Genomic DNA, 6,000 nt, shown 5'->3' with positions numbered 1-6,000 from the left:
AATTAAATTATTAGATGTTAAAAATACTCAACATATTTCGTGCTTAAGAAGCTCAAAGGCTAGATTCACGAATGCACAAACAGTATAACATTATCAAAAACCCTTCGACATTTGCATAAACCACGAACAAGTATTCAACCATTCAATTGTTCTCTAGCCTCTCCCAGTGAGCACAATTTGCCAATATAACGAAGAATTCAACCTCACGCTCAAAGGATATCATTACAAAAGAACGTTCCGATAAATATTTAAGATATTCACGATTATATATTTGCTTGCAAAACATATACTAAGCGTCGAAATACAAAAATGATAAAGCTCAATCGAAACAGAAACGCTCGCAAAAGTGGCGTCCGAGGCGCGTACGTCATAAATTTGAATTCTGTGAACAAAACCCGGATAAAATACGAGCTTATTGTTAGCGAGGCTGGAATAAATAAAAGAACGATCGTGTTGGAACTACCAGTGACATAGAGCGGATCTTGCAGAGAATATGATTTAGATATCTACTATAATTTTAGAGCGGAGTTGGCTCAATGGTTATAAAACGTTAATAAATACCGCATTCAAACCCGCACACGCATTCCATATTCAAATTCTTATTTAGTTTTTATCAGACATCTCGTGTTCGATTGTGGGGAAACCGATATTTGTTGTTTGAAATCCTGTCCCATGTATTCACTAACGCGCATTGAACTATATTAGCGCAATAAACTCTCTTTCCACGTTCTGGAAATGAAGAAAAAGTCTATATGCTATAGTTTTACTTTATAATGTGATAGAATAGTCTCTATAAATACAGTTTAGGCATTTAAAAAAAGACTAAACAATCAAGAGTCGTTTTAAATGCTATAATGAGAAAATAATACATTTGTTTCAGAAATGATTTATAATTAATCATTGAAGATTATTTTAATTATTGTTTTATAAATTTAATTACTATTAGAAATAAGTAATTTAAGCTTAGTTGTAGTGATTTTTTCGATCCCGTCTGGGTAGGTACCACTTATCAGATACTCTGTCGCGAGTAGAGTTAGTAACTATAGGCATAAGGGACATAACATCTTAACTCCCAAAGTTAGTACCCATTGGCAATGAAAATAGTGGTTAATATCACTCACATCGCCAATTCTATAAGTGGCAAGTTACCATCGGGTCAAATTAAGATATGGTTATGCACTATCTTTATTCAGGTGTTAGGCTATCTCTTTGACAAATACCATGACGGTCGATACAGTGGTTGGATATAAACAGACATAATTATGTAGTTACTTTCGTATTTGACATGTTAAGGAAGGACGTAGCCTTTTGTATGTCTAACGCCTGATAACCAGCCCCCCAGAACGGGAGCGAAGCAACGGAAGAGAACTAGTGTTATATATAAAATTGCCAAAAATAGAACATCTATTAAGAAAAGCATACATTTTAGAGAAAACGGTATTTCTTAGTTTAACACTTAGTCTTCGTAAGAACTATTTTGGTTTTAAATACTTAATAATTGCAACCTATCTATAATACACTATGTATTTAAAATCGTAAGTTTTTAGCTGTCATTTGAATTTAAAATCAATTAATAAAGATTAATTGACCTTAGCGTCAACACTTTACCATGACATTTGAATTGAACAAGCTATTAATAGTATATAAATCACTGTGTTAAAAATTAGAATAACACACATTACTCTGTGTCGCGATTGAGACATCGCAGGCGCGGCGTGCCCGTGCGCAGGAACTTTAATATGCAAACCTGACCTCTTGCTACAGCGTGTTGCTTTCATACTTTTGATCCTTTCTTATAAATAAATTTGCAAAACGTTTTTTTTTTTTTCATAGCTTCAACTCATTTTGTTTACTTTATAATGAGACAATTTTAAGCTTCAATAATTTAGTTATAATAATTATTTTCTTTTGAATGATAGTTATTGCTTTCTAAACGTCTTTTTTATATTATTTATGGTCATGTGGTTCTTTACAAGGTATAACAAAGCATACTGAAAAATAATTTTGTTTAATAGGAAAACACTGTCTGTAAAATGAAAAAACAAACTAATATTTCAAATGGAATACGCTTGTCTAGAAGATGCTTATTCATACCATGACTTTTGTCTAGCAATTAATATTAACATAATATGTTAAAATAACAATATGTAAATTTATTACAAAATAAATATTACATAAAAATACTAATGAATGTAATTATTCTTCAGTTTAAGTTAACGCTAATTAGGAGTACTTATTGCTTAATTTTAATAATTAGCTGCGAAGGCGTGAGGGAAATTGTTGTATCTCTTTTTAGAAAAACGGTAGGCAAAGGGAAAAATGGGACATTTGGAAAATGGTCACCTACTTAGACTTTAATAAACCAATCAACTAAAAGTCTTCATTACAATAATCAATAATAAAATGAAAAGCCATATATTTTTTACTTATTTATACAAATTCACAATGAACAAAAAAATAACAGTAAGTATATTCTTAATATCTAGTTAGATATTAAGAATATACTTACTGTTATTGATATATAGTTATATATCAATAATTTATACTATATTATATGTATAAATAAGAAAAATATTCCTCGTCTCGAAGGTGAAGGCCTCTAGAGCTTGTCTTTGGTGTCTATAATAAGCTATAATTATCCAGTGTTTCCCAGCCACTTGCACTATGTTATCAGTTCAACTTGCCACTGGTCTTCCTCTTTTTCTTTTGCCTATAGGTCCGGGAGAGGAAGTCAATCTTTTTGTCCATCTGTTATCAGTCATTCTAGCCTTGTAGCCAGCCACTTCGGTTTTTTTGAGTAAGAGAGAGCATCGATAACTTTAGTCTTTTCCCTTCATTACAAAATATATTATATAACATATTTGTTAAACTATACTTAGAATCGATCGAATAGTTAAAATAATGTTGGTTACAATAAATATTTCTATCCGTATTAAGATGTCTAGTAAATGAGACCGATGTTGCAATACCGAAGCAATCGTAGGTCTCCGTGCGTTTCGCGGAGAATTTTAAACGATAAATGCGTTTTACAAACAGGATGTTCTAAATAATACATGTAATTAAAATTAATAGTTCTGAAATAAAAAAAAATGTTTTATTTAAATTTCAGAAATACAATAATATATAATAATTATTATCTATTTGTAGTTGTAGTTAGTCATTTACTCTATGCATATAACATATACGTATGAGCTATCTGATGGTAAGTGGTCACCACTGTATATAGACATTGAAAGAAGAAATATTAATAATTTTTCATATCACCAATGCGCCACCAACCTTGGGAACTAAGGTACCTCTTGTGCCTGTATTTACACTGGTTCACTCATTAAATTGGGACACAAAAATACTAAGCTTTGCTGTTTGGTAGTGGATTTTGGTCTAGTGTGTGGTGCATAACCAGACGGGCTTCCACACAGCCCTACCACCGTGTAACACATAGTACGCATTTATTTACTTTCTTATAATGTAGTAAAAGTTGTTTTTTTTTTTCTTTCCAATAGTAGTAACATAGTGACCACCGTTGATACCCCAAAATTATTGCCCAGTCAAATAATCATACTCATAAAAATGTTTGAAATATAGGACCTTATTTTGGCATATTTTTAACAATCATATTTAAGGTGGTCTTTTCAAATTTTATAGATACGTAATAACTTTCTTTTCTAAATAAAAAATACAACATAGAATTTAGCTATTTTCAATTAAAACTATCCACCTGTATATAGCAAAACCGTTTAAATATCTCGGATCCAATTTGGGCGACGTGGACGATTTGTGCCTTCTCGGACCTCAACCTGACTTATACTGACCAGTTATACCTTAAAAGGCCTCTGGAGGCCATAATGAGGGAACATACGGGCTAATAACAAATAGCGTTTATTGAAGTCCCGTACATATGGTGTAATTAGGCGAATTAATTATTGTTCAACCAATACTCAGTTAAGATACTTTCAATTGCGTAATTTGCTACTGACTTTTAAAATGGAAATTCACGCTTTTTTGGTAAAATTTTTACACACACACCTGTATTTTTTTTTCTGTTCCCTTGACATTAAGTCGCACAGATAACTTTTTAAAATGTTGTTGTGATATTTATTTTCAGTAGGGTTGTAACTTTTTATTTAATTATTTATTATATATTTAATAAGAGCCGAGATGGTCTAGTGGTTAGAACGCGTGCATCTTAACCGATGATTTTGGGTTCAAACCCAGGCAGGCACCACTGAATTTTCATGTGCTTAATTTGTGTTTATAATTCATCTCGTGCTCGGTGAAGAAACATCGTGAGGAAACCTGCATGTGTCTAATTTCAACGAAATTCTGCCACATGTGTATTTCACAAATCCGCATTGGAGCAGCGTGGTGGAATATGCTCCAAAACCTTCTCCTCAAAGGGAGAGGAGGCCTTGGCCCAGCAGTGGGAAATTTACAGGCTGCTAATGTAATGTAAAAATTTATTAATAAAGTTCATAAAGTCGGTAAAAACTAAAACAGATTATTTAATTGTTAAGTACAATGGACGGCTTTAGAGATATTAATTAGTTCGCAATTAGCCAGTTGTTTCAGATACCACTCATAAGTAACTTTTGAAAATGGAATCTGGGTATGTATTGAAACAAATATACCTATACAAAGATAAAGGTTGTTGACGTATAAAATTAATAAAAAAATAGATATTATTATAATGATCAAATTGACTGTTAATAAGTCTTGGCCAACGTAACCAAAATCGGTCAGGGGGTGACTTCATCAATTCATCATTGTTTACTGGCAATACTGAATAAAGTTTTAATGTTGGCAGAACGCACACTAATTATGACGATGTAAAGAGATAGTGATCTCTCTCTATCTCTCTCATGTACAATACATTGTTTTATTAATTATTTAAAAAAGCAGTGGATGTAGATTTATCTGGTCCTTCGTTAAGGCATAGATTGAAGGTCAAAGATTTAATAAGTACTAGGATCGCATAGAACGATGGCGTTCTATTGTCATTTCAGCACGCTAAGACTCTGCCGCCAGGGGCTGATGAAGGGAGCCAGTTAAATATAATTAGTTTATTTGTTATCTTGATTGGACGATTTGCAATTCAGATCTACATAGAGTTGTTAATTCCTGTACTATTTATAATAAGTCATTAGTTTATTTTGCTTTCAATTATTTCTACTCTTTATAGCGTACACTACTCAAGCAATTTTCGCCCTATTATTAATTTGTTTTATTAATTTTATATTAAATTGTAATAATAAAACTTTACTGAAAATATTTCGTTTTATGCATTAAAAAAAAAAAATAAACATATGCAAATACGTGGTGGTAACAACAACTTTATAAAATACACCAAAACTCAGAGCCTTATCAGATCTAAAATCACAGTGGGTTGATGCTTGATGAATGAACGTTTTGTGATGTTAATATGCGTTCAGATAATAAACGTAATCAATTCAAATATAAACCTTATATCGCCCAATTAAAGCTTAATTTAAAACAATCATATTAAATTATATATTTATTATAAGGTAGCATTTCAGTTGTATATCGTGTCATGAGCGATATCAAAGCTATTTATCGCTCAAAAATGTTCGAAATGCTTTAATTTCTAGAAGTTCTTTGTTTAATTGTCCTCATTAGAAGTGCTTCGAGCCTTATTATAAAGCGATAAGCAAATGCACTTTTTTAAAGCATTATTGCACGCTATTCTGCTCTACTACATTCAAACTCAACTAACAATGAAAAAAATCTTACAAAATTGACGTGATAATTATAAAATTTTCAAGTAAGTATAATATTAGCCGAATAGCCTAGAACACATTAAATAGTCCATGTACTTAAGTACAAGTACAATTCAACTTATTTATTCCTTAATAAATCATAAAGTAATTATGAAAAATATGTGCATAGGATACTTTGTACCGTGACACTTGGTTGCTTATTTAATGATTCCTAGAATACAATAACGGTCATTACTCGTCTCACTTAACACACTTAAAAAATAAT

The sequence above is a fragment of the Vanessa atalanta genome, chromosome 23 (assembly GCF_905147765.1).
Source record: "Vanessa atalanta chromosome 23, ilVanAtal1.2, whole genome shotgun sequence".
In the NCBI taxonomy this organism is placed as follows: Eukaryota; Metazoa; Arthropoda; class Insecta; order Lepidoptera; family Nymphalidae; genus Vanessa; species Vanessa atalanta.
Note: the sequence above shows the minus strand (reverse complement) of the source record.